The following is a 19,700-nucleotide window of genomic DNA, read 5'->3' as shown; positions in this document are numbered from 1 at the left end:
AGGCTGGGAGGCGCGGTTACCTCCGTGGCGGGCAGGGATCTGGTCCCGGGTGTTCCGTGCTCTGCCCGCGGCGCGGCCCCGTCGGCTCACGCCCAGAATGAGGGAGGTGTGCGGCGCCGTGGCGCTGCTGTGGTGCTTTGTGTGTGTTCTGGCTGCCCTGCGGCTGACGGGCACCCGAGTCAGGCGTGCAGGGGGCTGCGGTACCGCCAGTGCTCCAGCGGCGGCTGCCGGCGCCTCCTGAGGCAGGGCGTAAGGTGCGGTGTAAAGCTGTAGGGCTCGGTGAGCAGGGCGGCAGCAGCCTCGGTAAGAAGGCGGAGGAAAAATAACATTTACCTTTTGCAAACGGCTGTGTTTTGCCTAGACGTATGAGCTCTTTCTAAAGCACTTAGGCAAGCTTCCTTACCACAGTACCTCTCTTGTTTAACTAGATCAGAATCAGTACCGTGGAAATCAGAGCTTAAGAGTTATTTATAACGAAGAAATTAATTTCACCATACTTTAATCCCCGCCCCCCCCCCCCATGTTTTTTAAATAGTTTTCCTGTCTAACTATTTTATCTCAAATTTGAATTGGGGCCGACTGAAAACCTGATATTTATTACTTACCCATATTATGGTTTTCATATTAGAACCGAGTAGGGCATTTTTAGACATGCTTTATTCATCAAAACCCATGTGTTTGCTTGTTCAGTATCTAATTGGAATTGCATTCTTTCTACTGAATGGTGGTGTTTGGGAACATTTGGGGAGCTGCAGCATTGCTGGTTTACACTGCTTACAGAAAAGTCAGCTTTTTCTCTCTTCGGAGAACTGGGAGCAGATGTTTTTTATTTTTTTTTGGCACAGAAGTCTTGGAGCCTGTCCTAGCTGGTAGGGCATCCCAGGGACAAAAGACGTACCTGTTTGTGTGCACACAGCTATTCATTTTTGTATCTTAAGGCTGTTTTACTCTGCATAATAATACATGGGAGAAGCATAGTAGCTAGCTAGATCAACTGATTCTTGTTTGGTTTTCCTCTTGTTTGTGTAGGTTACCAGATATTTATGTATTATGTACCAAACTGGACACTTCAACAGGAAACTCAAAAAGACTTTGCCAGTAACCCTCCACATTACGTAGTTAAGACCGAAAACTGATGGTTAGGGTATTTTGGGGATAGGGTATGAGGGTGGTTGTTACTCTCTGATAAATAATTGATTACTCATTACTGCTGTTCTACTTTATAACAGGAAAGATTTGTAACATTGTGCTTCCTTCCTTCTTTTATGTATCTTGTTCTATAATGGTTGGGATGCTTTTACAGAAGGTTGTATTACCTTATCCTTTATTGTGCCCAGGGTATCCTCTGAAAATGCTAGAAGTGGAAACTTAATAGAATCACTGGGACTGAGATCACTTGATATTCTGTGGAACTACAAGTCTAAGCAAAAGTATGCATATAGATAGTCTTACATTTTTTGTTTCAGGAAGGTTATTGCTTACGAAGAACTGTCCTTGCCATCTGCCTACTCTTTCCCAGGATTGTTTCAGATGCCTTTGTTGCCTCTTTGGATGGATTATGTTTTATTATTTCAAATCCTTTGGGGAAAGTGTTTATTGTCAGAACAGAATGCTTTGGAGTTTGTTTGCTGAAGTGTCTTAAGTTTAATGATACTGGTTAAATAATACCAGTTTAATAAATAAACAGGAGTTTGCTGGTCTCAAATGTTTTTTGTCTGACAGTCTGTTTTCAGACAAATCTTTTATTCTCATCTGAAGTTAATAGAAGTTATGAACCTGTCCATAGTGACTGTTTTATCTGGATTCTAAAGAGTAAAAGGCAGGTAATTTAATTCTAAAGGCTGTGAAGTTAATAAAAAAGCTACCCTAGCTATTGTTGCATATACTATGTCTGTGTGCATTGCCTGAGCTGTAAAAAGAATTGATTTTCCTTATCAATAATGTAACATCTTGAAAATAAACTTGAAGCTCTTTGGAGAATTAAGGTTTGGCTCAAATGTGAGTTTGGCTTTAGATTTGATACCAGCTTGCTTAATGTGATTTGTCATGTACTGTAGACTGTAATGCAGGAAGGAGAGCCGTCTTATTAAAGTTATAAATCTGTTGTTCCTGTAAAATGCTAGTTTTATTTATACAAGCCACCAGGAGCCACTTTTAGGAAATGCTAGGAGATAAAAATAATAGAACTGCTGGGACTGAAGCTGATTGATTACAGTTTGCATGAAGATAGATGAAACATTAACTAAATAGAAATGCATATATATATATATATATATGTATATATATACACACACATGTATAAACAGATTTTTTCCATTACCTACCACACCTGCATTTGGTTTACACAGTTTCAAAGATGATACTATCAGAAACTGGAGTCACATCTCTGTGTGCCTCTGCTGTGTAGTCATGATGCGGGGGATGATAAGCCTGATCTCAGATGTTAACTTCTCACATCTTCATCTTCTGTAATAGAGACTGCTTCAGCAGCACCAGGACATACATTCGAGAAACTACCTCACATGGCCTGTTATTGCTTAAGACTTAAAACAGTAGTTAGTAGCAGTGCAGGACAGTGAAGCTAGAACTATTGTTATGCAAAATACTCTTAGGCCTAAAGAAAGTTGCAACTATCTGAAAAACAAGATACAACTGGACGGTGACAGCTGGTGAGTGAGGGGGAGAGTGACAAGTTGGTTCCTTGTCACTCAGGAGCAGTAATGGCGGCTGGTTATGTACTTGCCTTTCAGGTGTTTTCTGTCCACAGTATGGTGAAAGGAGGAGGGATAAGCTGAGGCTGCTTTCATAGATGAACAAAAACTAGAACTGATAGATACAGTAGGGCTAAATATTGGAGGCACTACCTAATTACATTTGAGAAGCTAGAGGAGAATAAGAAGGCTAAGGAAGGGTTATGAAGAAGTTGACAATGAATTAGAAGATGATTCCAGTAGCAGTGCTTTGAAATAACAAGGGGAGACATGGTGGCTGGTAGCAGTGCAGGAAAAAGAGAGAACAAGTGTTGGGTTGCAGTGATGAGAGCCTTACTAATATTCAGGTGGCCTGTGACAATAAACAAGCTTAAATACCTGAAAAGTTACGGAAGAAAGAGCAGTAAGAGGCTTCTTGGGAGGAAGGCAGCTGGAGGATCCTTTCACGTGATGTATTTTGAGCTCATTCTATTAAGGTCTCGGGGTGAGGCAGTTCTCATGCATGTTTGTTCTGCATTAGCTAATTGTTGATGGTTAGCTGTAGTTTGAGATAGTGCTGTTGAGTTAGGAAATAAAATTTGATAATTTTTTTAATAAATTGTCTTACTGTGTGCAATATCAGAAGTCTGTATGTGTAAAAGGTGGTAGGAAAGCTGAGTATTTAAAATACTTGGAAGATTTTGGAAAGTAGTTGCTATATGGTCTTCAGACTTCTGAAAAGGGAGGCTGCTGAGCTATGATTTATTAGAGTTCTTTTTTATTTTTCTTGGGTGTTGAATGCATAATGTCTCTGCACAAGAAATACTTCTGCTCAATATATTTGTCAACTGACAGTAAACTTTTGATAATGTGATTAGTACAATATGTTTCTTTCAGCACATGAAATTTGATAGAAAAAGTGCCTAATGCTTATGTTAGATATTTTTGGCATAATAAAATGGATTTGTTTTGCAGATATGATTGATGCCTTTCAAATATTTGTAGTGTGTTGAGCTTCAGATATTATTGGCAAAAGGGAATTATAGTCAAGATTATGTAATGAAATGTTCATTTCTGCTTTAATACTGGAATAAGTAATACAAGAGACTTTGCAAAAAATAGAATGAAAACACGCATTAGAGCTCTTCACAGAAGGAAGTCACTATTATAGATATGCCACCACTATTCCCTTAAGCTTTTTCTGTTAACATGTTTACATAAAACTGCTTGATAAATCTATACCCTTACTCACACATTGTGCTAAAAATCTGTTATTCAGAGGATCTGCCTTGTAAAGGGATTTTTTTTTTTTTCACCACATGATAATTTTGCACAATATGCTCTAAGTGGTGTCTGCAGAGTTCTGTTTGCAGTGGTTATGCTGATTTTATGTCAGTGTATTTGGTAAAATGCTCGCCCTTCAGGAAAAATAAGTATTGGATAAAAATGAGCCTGTAGGGAAACCTGTTAAAAATTACTATTTCAGGAAAAAGACTACGGCTGAGAAAATGCATATGGCGGGTTAGTCAGCAAGAATAAGTCTACTGGAGTATGATGCTGGCCTAGGGAGAGATTCAAAAAAACATGGCCTGTTTTGCCTTAAGGCTGCAGTGTATCTGAAGTGTGATACTGTAAAAAGAGTTACCCACTTCTAAGTTGGGCAAGAAAGTGCTTTACCCCTTTTCACATTTCTGCTACAGCACTAACTAGTGGGGCGGGCAGCCCAGTGGATTAGGATTCCAGAAGTGTGAGTGTACAACAAAGAAAGGAGTTGAATTTCCTCCGCTTTTTTTTTTTTTTTTGGTCTGTTTACTTCTGCTAACAAAAGAATGGATGGAGAGAACTGCTGAGAGCCCAGGCAGGAGAGAAACTAGAGCCAAATGACAAATTCTGAATTTAAGAGATTGTTGGATGGTGGAGTGTTCTTGGCATACAGCTGATGGTTCTGACCATTGTGCAGAGCCCAGCAACACACTCAGAAAGCATGAGCTTCTGGCATCTATAAACAGCTGAATCTGTGTTAGGCATAGTTTCTTGCCAATTTTTGAAAGTGTAAGGGAATCAGTTGTTATCGAGAACTGGTGAAGTCTCTGTTAGAGAATTCTATAGACGTATATACATATTCATATATTAAAGCTATATATATTATATATATAAATTTGTTATATATATGTATGAAAAGCATACTTAATTAGCTGTGTCTTTCTTTCTGATTGTCCACTTTTTAAAATCTTTTTAGATATCTCTGTTTTGTCTGAAAATTGGGGCAGTGGAGCTTGAGAATGACACATATGGGATCTGTCCTCTGTTCAAACAATAATATTTGTGACCCTTTATATAAAGTGAGGAGATTAGGTTTTGCATGTCAGCATCTGAGATGCCCTCGGCTCAATAGCCATTACCCACCAGTGCAGCCAGCCGTAAGCATCCTAAACAGCATTCAGTCACGATACTCGATTTTTACATGATTAAGAAAAACACTTCTTGTACTTTTAGTTTATAACCACTTGTTTTCCAATTCTTTGGAGGAGGAAAAGAGACAAAACTTGGAATTTATTATTTGATTTTTTTTTTTAATCTCCTCACACAATTGCTCTTTTATGAAACATAGAGGACAGCCTGTAGTTAGGGGGGCATGGGAAGAGAAATCTGTCTTCTGAGCCTAAGACAGACCACTGCCTTCTGCACCTACAGTGAGACCTCCACTAATACCCAGTTCATGAGATTATATTGAGGTACAGGAAAGAAACACACAACTGTATTCTGAATCTCTGGTCTTGCTTTTAGGTTGACAAGTAGACATCAAGTATAGAAAGAAAATTACATCAGGTTCTGCTGCTGAGCTTGTTTATTTCCTAACAGTACTTTTGCAACAGATGGGACATAGACATGAAAAAGTGCAAAAGGTAATCAATAGTTTTTTTTTCAGAAATAGGTGTGAATTTGTCTCAGTGGTTGAAGTAATATAATAAGTTAGTTCTTTTGGTGCAGAATTCTGGGGTGTAACTCATAAGTTAAAGGATTTGTGGTTGAGGCCACAAGTTTATCATCATCCCTTGAAACAGCACAAGCTGGCGCTGGAACGCAAACTGCTTCTATGGATAGCTAAACTCGGGAAACTTGGCCTCTTCTAGCTTAGGTGACAGTTGGGTTCCATGGGATCAAAGAACATGAGAGTTTTGATCAAACTTTTTTTCAGAGGAAGAAACAGCCATAGCTTCTTTTGGTCTTTCCCATATCCTTCCCTGGACTTTATTCTATTTAAGATTCTGTTTGTGCTGTTGCTTCTCTAGTAGGGAAATTCTACTTTTGAAAAGTTGGTGTGAATTTAATCTCTGAATACTGTTCAGTATTATGCTACTGCAGGAGAGATGGGGAGACAAACACAGGTATTATGAACTTACTGTGCCCAAAGTAAAAGGAAACAATTCTGATTAATGAGTCCTTTAATGTCTAGCAGAGGGCTGTAACCTGCCACAGCTCCATTTATGACATTTCAGTATCTTCCCATGCTGTGCTCTCTTCTCTTGATTTCCTAGTTAAGAGGACTAAAATGAGAACTAGTTACGCCGACACATAGTAAAAAAAACATAATTGGAAGGCACAGGGTATGAAAAGCAAATCAAACAGGGGTATAACTCTCTAATAAACAACAAGTTCTGTGGAGAAAGGTGAAATGTGATTTATTTGCTATTGCAAGTTTGGTCAATACAAATAACTGTATAGTCATAATGGACTTGAGTTTATCACTTGGAATGTTGTGCTTCAGTGGAAGTAGGATAAGCAAGAAGATTGAACGTGTAAGTTTGTTAAAAACCCCTGCTTATTATTAGCAGCGTTGGATACCATTTCTTAAGAGTTTCTGCTGGAAAAAATGGTTGCAGATGCTACAAAGGTTTAGTTTACACAACTGCTAAGAAAACTTACGCAGTCCATCAGAATGGTAGGTGATTTACCCAAGATGTAGGACACCTGCATCTGGAAAGGTTTACATCCTGGAAAGGACACCTTCATCCCTGGAGGTGCTGTGCGGCATAGTTTTGTAAACTCTGGAGGAAGAAGAACAATATGTGGGAAAGACAGTTCTTAACTGCAGGTTTGATCAACACTGCTGTGGGATTATTTTGGCTTGTTTAAAAAAGAAAACAACCAAAACTAAACAATTCTGTGTTAAGACTTGCCAGAGGACTAGAGATCTCAAGTGCCTCTGCAAGTTTTGGGAGAAAGGTGATAGACTAATAGAAATGCCGTTATTGCTCCTGCAAATGAAGGACTGCCGTGGGAATTGAAGACACCAGGAATGAATGTCACTCTAAGCATCACTCCTAAGAGCTTCAGTCAGAAATTCCTGCTTCTTCTAGGAGGTACAGTTGTCCAGACATGCTACAGAGTTGTTGCATACCAGGCTTTGCTGTTCTGTGCCTGTGTTTGTAGTTGTGGAGATAAGAACAAGTAACTCTGCTTACAGATGTAACTAAAACTCACAGATTTGGCTGAAATGAGCAGTAGGGACTAGACTGTCCTCACCCTCTCTGTTTCTTATGCTTTTGGGCATGAAGTGGATTTCCAATGACGTGTTGATGCTTTTTTTCCAATGATGTGTTGGTGCTTTTTTTTTTCCAGTAGACACAAAAATGAATTATAAATCTCTACTGTAGATAAAGCAGCTGTATTATTTTATGTAGCAGTTAAAGGTTTTTAAAATTACTTAATAAAATCAATGATTCAGTTTCCTGCTTTTATCTTCATGGTCAAAACTAATCAGTGGATCAGAGAATGTCTTAATTTCTTTTATATTGTGTGACCAAAAAAAAAAAAACCCCAAAAACCTTATAAAGAGCTGCTGCCTTTCCTTTTCAACACTAAACATCTTAATGTTTCTTCTGTCAGTAATCCCGATGACACTGTTGCACTTACTTTCAATACCAGATACAAATGCTGAAAACTGAAGAACAAAAATAAAAGTCTTTTAACCTTCTCCTTTCTTCTTGATGGTGTTTGGATCTGGTCACAGTGAAAACAAGGGGAAGATAGGTGTGGGGGTCAGTGGGAGCACCTTTTAGCTTCCTTTGGGGAAATCTCACATGCTTAGTTGAGGGCTGTTTTACCACCTACTTTTTTTGTGCTGACGTAATGTCTTGGGGAGCTGTTCTGAAGCTGTATGTTATGAGAAAGCAGGCCTGTAAGCACTGTATTAGAGAATAAATATAAATAAAAGCAGGTGCTTTTGGATTGCTTCTTGACATCCTTTTACCCCATGGTAATATTCTGCAGCCGGACTATTTTCTCAGCTGTGACTGTGCAGCTGATTAGAAACAGCTGTTAAAAAAAGGCAGTGCCCAGCTGCTGGGGCTAACAGTGCTGGTAGGGCTGCAGAGGTACTGTTTGCGGGGAGCTGCAAGCGTGTGCAGGGAGAAGGTAGGAGTTCTCCTGTGGGAGTGGTGAAAGAAGGAATAGCTCTCTGTTGTTCAGTTTGCTGTTCTTGAATGGTGATGTATAGAAAAATGTGCAGGTGAGGTTTCTTAGCTCTCCTGGCCTGGGAAGAAAGAATAGCCTGTAGGAAAGAGGAGCAGCTGTTAGGGACCTGTGGTCTGTAGAGACATGGGTAATGCTCTGGTCCTCCCAAAGCTGGTTTTGTGCTTTGCTTCCAGGTATCTCTAAGCTCTATCTATCCAAGTAGAAGAGGTCTACACTGAAAAAATAAATCATGTGTTAGCTGTGCTCACAAAAGAGTGCTCTGGGTAATGGTTGATACTGCTAGCCAGCTATATAGTGTGTGTGGAAAAATCCGAGTAAAGATTATCTGGATTTCTGTGTCCTTCAAAAGCTTTGAAAAAATCCGGTTGTTCTCTGTTGCTTAAAATTTCAAATACGTGCTCTGAAATGGAATAAAATGTTCTTTTAGCTGCCTTTGCTACCTATGGTGCTTTTGGCTATAACAAATAAAGATCTTCCCTGTCTTATCTCATGAACGATTTACAACTGGTTAAATAACTATTTTCTGCAGATGGCATAGTCTTCTAAATATTTGTTAGAGAAAGAATCCTTAATTTTGCTGAAAAAGTTGAAGTGCATTTATAGGAAAATGTGTAGCTGTGGTTTTAGTGCTGTTGGGGTTTTTTGTTTGTTTTTGATTTGTTGCGTCTTCTTTTTTTTAATAGCTCATCAGGGAGATCTTGAAAAGTGTCCCTGAGTAATAATTCTACCTTAATATTAATTTTGCAGTATCCTGTTGTGCACAGTGGCTAAGATGCTTTTGTACTTGGCACTACAGAATCATCAACTAAAGGTAGACTGTCCTAGAGACTTAGCTGTAGAGGATGTATTCTGCAGTAGCTGTCTTTGGAAATTCACTTTTTCTTTTCTTTTTTTTTTCTCTCCCAATGACTAGTGTTTTCTATATCCTAAATATTTAGATACTCTTTATTCAAACTCTGGCAGTTACTTGGCTGGATTAGTTGCTTATGCACACTTTCTGTTTGAGCTCTGCCTCTTGCTGTGTCAATGATCTCAGGTGGTGATGCTTCTGCAGAGTGTAATTACCTGGTAGCAAAGTTCATATTGTCTTTGGTGCTGTCTATAGCTGTTGCAGTTCTGTTCCTGCTTCTCTCACCTCCTGGTTGTATAGGATGATTCTGCCTCTAACCTTATGTACATGTGTCTCTTAACTCAGCCTTCAGAGCTTATTCATTCATTGTTGATTCAGAGTGACAGCTGTGTCATCAATCTGTTAGTCATTTTTCCCCCAGTTGGTGTGCTGAAGTATACTTTCCTTCCTACATAAGCTCAAGGATGCTCTCTGGCCCCTTGTGTTCTGCAGGACTGCTGCACCTGGATCTGAAGTTGACTGGATCCAAAGATAGGGTCCATTGATATGAGTGCTCAGTGTCTCAATGGTAAAACCTCTCTCACAGGAAAGTAAAACCACAGTGCAGAATTCAGGCAAGCCATGGTTGTAGACTTGGGACAATTCATACGTAACGTTCTACATCTGCAGTGTAACTGGGAACAGGCATGTCGCTTGTTTCAGTATTGTTTGGCTTTATTCATTCTGATTACTGTTGAATTTCAATGTTTGTCCTTGCTGACTGCCATGTTTCTGAGTTTGAAAAGCTGCTGCCAGAATTTGAGTCTGCTGATACATACTTTACATATGTGTAAGTAGAGATTCAACCAGTGATTATTCTCTGTCAGAGTAGATCCTGCTTTACATGTGCATAGTAGATTAGGAGAGGCTGCCTTTTCAGAAAAAGAACAGTTATGTCTGATGTTCATTTGTCAGATCTTTCAAAGAATTGATTGTGCCAAAAAAATACAGCACAAAAATATCCCCTGGGTAAGTTGTACATTAGGTTGAAATATTGATGCAATGAAAAGTAACAGTGGCGTTCCTTATTTAGATGGTTTTGTATGTGTACAAAATGTAAGGTAATAATTTCTGCAAAATTTCTGTAATAATTTCTGTAAAAATAAATCAGTCAGCACTTGATACTTACCAAGGGGCTGTGCTATTTAAGGATGATGGAAATCTTCAGAGTTCCTTCAGCAACCCAGACTGGAACTGTGCAAAATTAACATTGTGTTGGACTGTGTCATGCTTTTACAAAATGCATACATTACTTGCGATGGATCTTACTATTTAAGTGCTTTCTGGGGTAACTGTATTTCCTAATTTGACAATTAGAATAAAAGAAAAATTTTCTACTTGCAGTATAAATCATACTGTCGTAATTTTTAGCTGGCATAAACCAGAAGCAGTTGAAAAGTGGAACATCTGCATCAGTGAGCCTGTGTGCTTCTTTCTTCTGGAGGACCACTCTGTCAGGTTTTAATTCCTATTAAATTAGGAACCCTAGTATCATTAAAAGATGCATCAGTTCTTTATATTAAATGGTTAGGAAAATCAAGAACACTTTTTTTTTTCCTGGTTTTGTGTTGTATTTATTGAGTTGCTGGCTGTTCTACAATTGATATCTAATAACAGTTTTTCTTTCTGAGAGCCAGGCTACCCATAGAATTGTGTAGGAAAATATTGGGCAGAGCTTGCTTAGAGGATGTTGCTAGCCTCCTCCCATAGCACCATCTACATCATAAAAATTCATTTATTTGGTGTCTCTTCTGATATTCGTCTGAATTTGAAAGTTCAATCTTAATATCTCAAGTGGAAAGAGATATCATGTTGAGAGTTGAGTTCCACATATCCTTTAGTGTCCTATGAATGCAAAACCTTGTGTGTATTTTCTGATTGAAATAAATCGGTCTGTCTACCTCACCCCCTGGAGAATTCTTAAGAGCTTAAAAAATGCATATTAGAAAGTAATTTTTAAGTCTGAAATATTTAATCTCTTTCTCCTTACACCTCACAGACTTCCATGGTTGTGGCTTTTCATGTGGCAGTAATCATGGGGGCATCACACATTTCTGTGTTTATGGTTTTAAAAAAGAAAGCTAGGCAAATTTTCACATAAACCAGTAGAAGTTCTAATAGATAATTCTAATCTATATTTGCTTTAATTTGTAGGCAAATATTAACATAACCTATGTACTGTTTTTCCAACCCGAATGACTTACAAATGAACACTGGTGAAAAAATGCTATTAACAATTTTTATTAATGTAATCTTTGCAGCATTCTCTGTGGATTGGACAATACTCTGTCACCAAGGTATTGACTTCTGTGGAGATACTTGAAAAATAATAGGTACTCCATGAGACTGGGAGGCCTGGTACAGCTGGATAAGTAGGAACCTTGAGTGTTTTGATCACTGTTCTTTTAACCTGCTCAGAACACTCATAATCAGCACTGTAGTGATGATGTAATCATAGAATCATTTAGGTTGGAAAAGGCCTTTAAAATCGAGTCCAACTGTAATGATCCAGATTCATTCCCTTCCTGCCTTTTGTAAGCCTGGGACATCTGTCCTGGCTGTAGATACCACTGTTCTAATGAGAGAGGTGGGTAGGACAGAGAGCTGCTGAAAAGAGCTACGTGGTGTTGGTGGTGGTGAAGTATTTTTCAGGTGTTTCATGCTAGTGACAGTGGTACCAAGAAGATCAGACACCAAATGAATTTGTCTGGTTATTTAAGAAAAGTCATTATGCTATGTATGTAATGTGTTTGCAGTAGGATTTATAATAACCTCAGGAGCTGATCAGTATTTGTGTTCTCACTTGGTCTTCAGGATGTTGCTTTGGGGGTTACCAAAAAGCAATAGAGAATGTGACAGAATAAGCCATTTCCTATAAAATAGGAAGTTTACTTTAGTTCAGAACTGAAATGTATTCTGTTTCTTGAGCTATGGAGGCTTTTACTATAAATTAAGACTGATATGTTAGTGTAGGTTGGGTTGTGCATGTGATAGGTTTACTCTGGCATTCTTCTCCACTTTTGATCTTTTAGATATGAGAAATGAGGAAGGCTACTGGCAGATTGGGGGATGGTGAGTGCTAAGTCTGACCTTGATTGCAGTGTAATCCTTGTAGAGGAGGCAGCAAATGGGCCTCCATGTTCAGAACAAATCATAAAGCAGAATTGAAATACAGTCAGTACATTTGTGTGAGGTGTTTACTTTGAGATAATATTTACTTATACACGCTCCTCTATTGTACGGCAAAAGCACATCCAATAAGCCTGCTCTGAAGGGTTCTTTATTTTCTAAAGGTAAATATTTTTCTATATGTAGGGGAGGGGAAGGAGAATGACTATCTAGGAGGCAAATGTGAGCAACAGTGAGAGGCAAAATATTGTCAGTCTTCCCAGTGATTTCTGATTGCATTGTTTTTTACTTCTTTTTTTTTTTTAAAGCTACTCCATGTCATCATAATATATCTTTGATTAAGTATCAGCTTATGTGATGTTGCTACTGTAATTCTCTGAAAGTCCAACAATTATGACATGAATTACTGCTTTTCCATGGTGCTTTTTGCTTAAATGCAGAGGCATATAAAGGTGAAGGAAATCCCGTTAAGCTTGGCTAGTTTAAGCTCGTTCAAAGAAAATGATTGGAGAGTAAAAAAAAAAAAGCTAGAAGGTTGTTTTTTTTTGTTTGTTTTTTTTTTTTGAGGTATCGTGAAAAGATTTAGGGTCAGTATTAACAACTCCATGTGAGAGTCAGTTTGATTTGAATGTCATTTCCAGTGTCTGTTCCCAAAAGGCCTAGATCACTCTATCTGAAAGCCATACCGAGTTAAAGATTAATAGCAATAGAGAGGGAAATATTGTGAGGGATGGAGTGGGGGAAGACTAATGTCTTACAGGCTTGATTTACTAGCTTTTAGAGGTTAATTTGTAACACAGAATTTTATGAACTATTGAATTTCATGAACTACTTGACTCTGTTCCCATGTAAACTTAAGCCTTCATTCTTTCAACTTTTGCAGGATACCTTTTAAAGTTTAAACTTCTGTAGGTAAAGAAAAACTAAAACTAGTCTTTGGTTCATCAACGCAAAATATGATTCACCACAGTAATGTTTCTGTTCTCTTTCTGGAACAAGATAATGCAGGATATCAAGGTTTTGTGTGTAGACAGTCAGTAGTGGTACCTAAATCAGTAGTGCAGAACTATACCAGCTGACCTTAGGATGATTTGAGAACTGACTGGCTGTCAGCATGCCCTTGCTTTAGAAAGGGCTTAGAAATACTTAGGGAATGTAGAATTGAACAAAAGTGGCCTGGGTTTATCTTACAGAATGTTTGCTGTCCAAAAATTAGATGTTGTGGTTGTCTAGCCCAAGCTAGCTCTCTAGCTTCCCTCTGTAACTAATGAAAAGAACTTGTACTTCCAAAGAGCTGTAGCGAGTCCGCCAAAATGTAACTGTCAGAAAAAGATGGATGACAGGAATACTTTGTTTCTCTGTGTCTTTCATATATTCTTATACTGAATTGTTAGGTGTGACAAATTCCTTCCTTGGGTTTTGCAGGGCATGGCACTGATAATTCTGTCCCACAAACTTTAAGATGGTAGTGCCCATCACCTATGTTTCCTACTTAGTTTAAAACATTTTATAGATGCTGTTGTATTATAACTGGGTAGAAATACCTGCAGTCAAATAGCCTGCTGAAAGAGAAGATTTTCTATGAGAATCTTCCCTTCCATGATATTTTCACAGATTTTTAGCATTCTAGTTAGTAGTGTAGTTCCTCTGTTCTTAGTCAGCTGTGAGACTTTCTTCAAATTACGCTTATTAAACTGGAGTTCTTAAATATGACCTCTTGGGGATAGTTTTAGTAATGAATCTCACTGAACTCAGGAGTGCTACTTTGTGAATTAATCTCAGCTCTGACCTGTGATCTTAGCAGGTAATTAATAATAAAAAAAGGTGACAACCCTAATTTCTGTAGAAGATCCCAGGTAGAATGAGAGAGGCATGTAAAGAATTTTGCTTAGGAGCAGTAGGAGGAAGGCTGTAGCAACTGTGTGTTAGCTTTACCACAGAACCATTACCAGGGAACTGGCAGTGTTAAGCAGTTCAGCTTATGAGTTAATGACATAAGCTAAATTTACTCCTTTATAGTAAGTAAAAATGAAGGGTCCAAGGAGGGTGGTGGGAGGAAGATCTTATGCAAGGTGAGTGCAGTATTAGGTTCTGACAAAGTTTTACTGATTGAAGGCTTTGTATTTAGAGGTTGTACTTAAGGGGGGGAGGGGAAAGTGGTTTTGGGTACTAAAAAGGTTGAGCCATTCTAGTTCAGACTGCCAATCCATACAGAAGACCTTGTACTTTCTTCCCCATAGTCCCAACCCACTCTTACTTATCTATTTATTTATAGATGTGGCCAGTTCTGAATATATGTAGAAGTGATATGAAGAATCCTTAACCAGTAAATCATTTGATATTAGTTTCCAGCCAAATCTTTGGAATAGCAAAGCCTATCTGATATGTTTTGATTGTGCATATAAGTAACTCTGAGACTTTTGTGAGTCTTTAATTTTTACTTCAATGATATATGGTATGTAATAAAGCAGCTTTTCCCATTCAGAGGGAAGACAGCCTTTAAACTTTGCCTTTTGTTTCCAGGAAGAAAATATTTTTTCTTCAGATAAATAGTTCTGTAGCTTTTTGGTTTTTGCTTTTTTTTTTTTTCTTTGAGAAAAAAAAAATCCCTCTCCCATCCTCTTCAGTTTGTGAGCGGAGAGTTCACTGGGAAATATAAGATGCTGTCCTCCATCAAAGTACACTGGAAGGATGTGTAGGATTCTGCAACAGATTGAAAACTTTGCTTCTTAACCCAAACTGTTCAATCATTAGAAAGTCACCCTTGTTCTTAGACTTGTATTTAATCAATATGCCTAAATTGATTGTACAGCTGAGAAAGGTACCTCTGTGGACAAGTGACTTCAGGATTACTTAGCAGCGTAAAACAGTATCTGTCCTCCTTCAGATCCGTGTACAATCTGTCTCTGTGCCTACACACCAGCTCTCTCTTTCCTTCTAGCTTCTTTTCCAGTTCCAGTGTCTACTGCCTTGGATTCTCAGTTCATGTCCTTTTGTTAAGTCCAGAGAGTTCTAGTGTCATTTTCACCTTAAAACCCCCTCGTGCTTTTGAATTGGCCTTTCCAGGGGGAAAGGTCTTTGCCCTCCATCCAGATATGTCTCTTGTGGGGACCTCTGGCCTCCAGCTTTGCTCACAACAATTCAAACTAGCAAATGCAGGGTAATGTCTGGCCACAGCAGCCTTCACCATCTTGGTGAGGACTTCAGGACAAGTCGGCCTTAGACCATCACCTTTTGAGGGAATAAATTTAGCCCAGCAGTTTTTGGTAGAACTCTAAGCAACTTCAACACTTTTAAGAGCAGTGTTAGCTTTAACAGATGATATTACCAGTCTTTTGTATGCTTGCTTGTTTAGCATTGTATGTTTTAACTTGGCAAGTGAATCTTGTCAGTACAATTATATCATGGTGTAGAAGTCAGGAGTTTTTCTAACACATTAGAATTTAACTGAAACAGAACTGAGTCTGGGTTCAGGGAGAGGAGAAATTATCATCTGAAACAAGTAGTTCTTGCATCAAAACCAACCAAGAAGTATTTTGACGAGACACAGAGCACATATACTTCTAGAGAGCTATGGGCTTCTCAGCATGACAGTGCTTGCCATACAATTGGTAGGAGGGATACCTCCTTAAATTTGGAAATGAGGAAGTATCTGTACTAAACTAAAATGGTTGTTTAAAGTGTGGAGCGCTTGGCTTTGTGAATTTTCATTACTAGATGTGTTATTTTTTGCAAAATGTTCTAGTTCAGCTTCTTTCTTCCCCCCATCTTTTTTTAAAGGAGTGGGAAGGAGTCACACATTTTTAATGCATTTTTAATATGATAGTCTGAAAATAATTCTAAACAGAATATTCACAGTAACTGTAATGAATAAAGAAGCTGTTATCTTAAACCTTGTTACTTCTGTACTGCTACATTCCAAGAGATGATATCCCTCTCGAGGAGAGCTCAGAAAAAGTTGAGAGCACAGTCTTTTTCAAAAAGACCTTGCTTATACGACCACAAGTCAGTTGTTCAGACAACCTACGTGATGTGGTTTTATTTCTCTTTGCACACTAAATGGAACAATACGGGGGAGGGAGCAATAACCAGTTTAGGCCTTGTGACTACATCTACGTTAGGAAACTTAGCAGGGCTAGGAGTTGTGTTTCAGCACTGTGCAGTGATTCTCTATTCAGTGAGTTTCCTGGTGTGATTTTTACCTGAGGCAATCATTGCTCTTTCTGACAATGCCTTGTGATGGATAGCGTAGGCTAGCAATCATTTCCAGTAGGCAGAAGAGAAGAAATTCTCCTTGTTTTGAGGGAGGACAGGTTTGCCATATGGTTGCAGACTTTTGAGCCACACTTCCTCATAGTAAGTGAATGAAGAATGGCTTCTTTTTAATTTCTTATAGAAATGTAGTTCTGCAGCCCAGTAGGAGAAGGACTGAGTTCTTAAAAGATGCAAGTGTGAGAAAAATTGGAATTATTTTCAGCAATGGGAGTCTCAGCAGAAGCATCTTGGAGGAGATGGCTGATACCCTGAGTCTGTAGCAGTATGCAAATGGTGTAGGAAACAAATATAGTTAAAGTTTGAGTTCTTCCAGAATAACAATGGTCACGAAACACTTTTTTTTTCAATTTATTTTTTTAAAGCCAATTGGTTTGCAAATAGAGAATGGAAGGTTATCTGTAGCTTTTGAACTCTTACAGTTCAGGGAAGTCAGTGGAAATTTTGCATGAAGCTGCTGAAACAACTTGAAAAGTAACTATATATCAAGCCACCTTCACCTGGCACTGATATTCAGGTGCTGATTAGTGTTTGGAAATACCAGAAAATAAGTTATTCCTCGGACTTCTGGTTCTCCCTGCAAAGTACACTAATTATCTGCACTTGAATTTAGTCAGTGTCAGGATCTACTTTTAAATCTTATTTAAAAGTCCATAATTAATTAACAGACAGAATTGTTAGATTAAAATATGAAACATCCTTTTCCTAAACATTCACCTGTCACTGGAACAGTGCTTACTAATCATACGATAGGGTTTGTATTAAACACTGATTTTTGAAAAGCTAATAATTATTTTCATGTAGAAATACTGTTTTCCTGACAACCTACATAAAATCGAGATCTAGATAGTTTGTGGAATGTATAAAAGCCCTTGCCTTGCATGTTACGTGTCTCAGAATATAAAGCAAATGCAGTTTTTAGCTTCAGAAATAATACATCTTCCATTTGAAATTGCTTATGTGTCTGTATTTGAGTCTTTTACAAGCCCTTCTTTCTGCTTTCTTTCTCTCATGTAAAACATACTTCCGTAATCCTAGGAATACCACGCCTAGCTTTTTAAAAAAATTAATGTCTTCAGAGAGAAATGCCTCTCTGTATGCTAAAGCCTCCCTCTTGGGCAATAAATTTTGTCTTTTTATTCTGTTTTTGGTCTACCTGTACTTGACTAACTATGGGTCAGAAAGTTTTCTTACTACTGTCTCTCTCCTTTAAATTCATGGTCCTAACTTTGTCTCCAGTCCTTCATCTCCTTGTGTCATACCTGCAAGTTTCTCAGGTTTCTTATTTTCCTCCAAATGTCTGTCCTCATTTTGCTCCTTATTCCCAAATGTTTGTCTTGGTGCTATTCATTAAGTAACATACCAAGTCTGTCTTTGATTCTATTTGTGACCAAGGGCTATTGCACTTCTCTCCTGTACTAATCTCATGTATTTGTATTAAATGTCTCTGTTGTGTTCTGTGTCAGAAACAAGCTCCCTGGGTTCTTAGGATGCTGCTGGGATGAGATTTCAAAGAGGCCTTGTCAGGTGGAATTCTTCAGGGCCAGGATACGCTCCTTCTCCTTGGTGTACATCAAGGAGCTGTGATTTCTAAGGTCTTTGCCATGTAGATGGGATTTTGAAAGCTCTGGAATTACCAGGTCTGTCCTAACTTCTCAGGCCTCTCACTGTACAAGTTGGGAAGCTGTTGCTGTCCTGAGAAAAGTTTCTGGGTTTTTCTGTGCTTTGAGAAGCTGAGCCTTGCTTGGAGCCCTGTGCTGGTGCTCTGAGCTCCTGCCTGGTTGGGTGGCCTGGATAGTCAGTGTATCAATATGTAAAGTATTAAAAAATAGTGCAGGATTGAGAGAAAGGCAGAGGAAGGAAGGGATTGTTGCTGTCTCAGTGCTGTAACTGAAGGGTAAAATTCAAGCCCCAGTGAGCACAGAATCCTAAGGGTTGGAAGGGACCTAAAAAGATCATCTAGTCCAACCCTCCTGCAAGAGCAGGGTAACCTAGAGTACATCACACAGGAACTTGTCCAGGCGGGCCTTGAATATCTCCAATGTAGGAGACTCCACAACCCCCCTGGGCAACCCGTTCCAGTGCTCTGTCACTCTCACAGTAAAGACATTTTTCCTGATGTTCACATGGAACCTCCTATGCTCCAGTTTACACCCATTGCCCCTTGTCCTAGCACGTTGGACTTTGAATTCACTACACAAGAAATTAGTTTTCCAGGTTAGTTAGTGTCTCGCTTTCTGAAGGCAGTGTATTCCTAATGAGAGAAAACAACACAGGAAAGGAGAGCATAGTTTCTCGGCAACCCAGAACTGACTCATGCTGCCAGCATCATAACTAGCAGTTAGAGCCCTCCCAGGCTCTGTAATGGACATGTTTCTCTGGTAATCATGACTGCTTTTGAGCTTTTCCCCATCTCTTTGAGAAAGAAATCAGGAAGATAAACTATAGTTTATCTGGTTCTCCTGGATATATCTTAGTTGCAGTACAGCAGAACAAATAGGAAGGAATTCCTTCCCACCTTGCCTTCCTGAAAGAGGTGTTTGTGCTATAGCCTTTGGTAATTCCAGAAAGTGAAATCCTTTATTTAGAACAGGATGCAGCCAAACAAGATCCTGGAGCCAAACTCTTGTATAACATCACATTGGTATAGGTAATAAGAGCCACATAAGATTGGTGCCCAGAGCTGATGCATTAAATGGCATTTGGTGAATGAATGAATGAATGAATGGTGGAGATGCTTGGTTAATTTTTTTCCAAGTCATCTAATTTAATTTACAGAAGTGAAATACTAAAGTAATGCCATTAAAACTGATAATAATTAGAAATCACAGCATTTGTTGACTATAGCAACATTAACCTGAGAGTAATGTAAATATGTTTCTTCTAATTAAACAGAATTATAAAAAGTTGAAGATCTGAAAAAAAAATAAATTAAACATGCATTACATCCCACTTGTGATGCCCCAGAAAGCTCCTTTTTCCATTCTACTTTTTGCTGCTTCATATGTTTTACATTTGCTTCCAGTCTTTTAGATACCATTCCAAGAAAATCTGCAAAAATAGTTCATCAACATTAAATGAAGCCAGTTGGACTTTGGCGGACAATGTGCTCAGGTTCCCTCATTGGTAGAGATGCTCTATTGGGCTTGAACATCAGTGTTGCATTCAAGTGATTATTCATTTATTTTTAAAGGGAAGAGATACCACCTTATAAATGGCTTATTGGAACTTTTGAAGATCAT

The sequence above is a fragment of the Pezoporus wallicus genome, unplaced genomic scaffold, assembly GCF_028554395.1.
Source record: "Pezoporus wallicus isolate ANWC-B61680 ecotype Strahan unplaced genomic scaffold, APGP_CSIRO_Pwel_v1 contig_8042, whole genome shotgun sequence".
Classification (NCBI taxonomy): Eukaryota; Metazoa; Chordata; class Aves; order Psittaciformes; family Psittacidae; genus Pezoporus; species Pezoporus wallicus.
The sequence above is the reverse complement of the archived record's forward strand: the minus strand, read 5'-3'. Positions refer to the sequence as shown.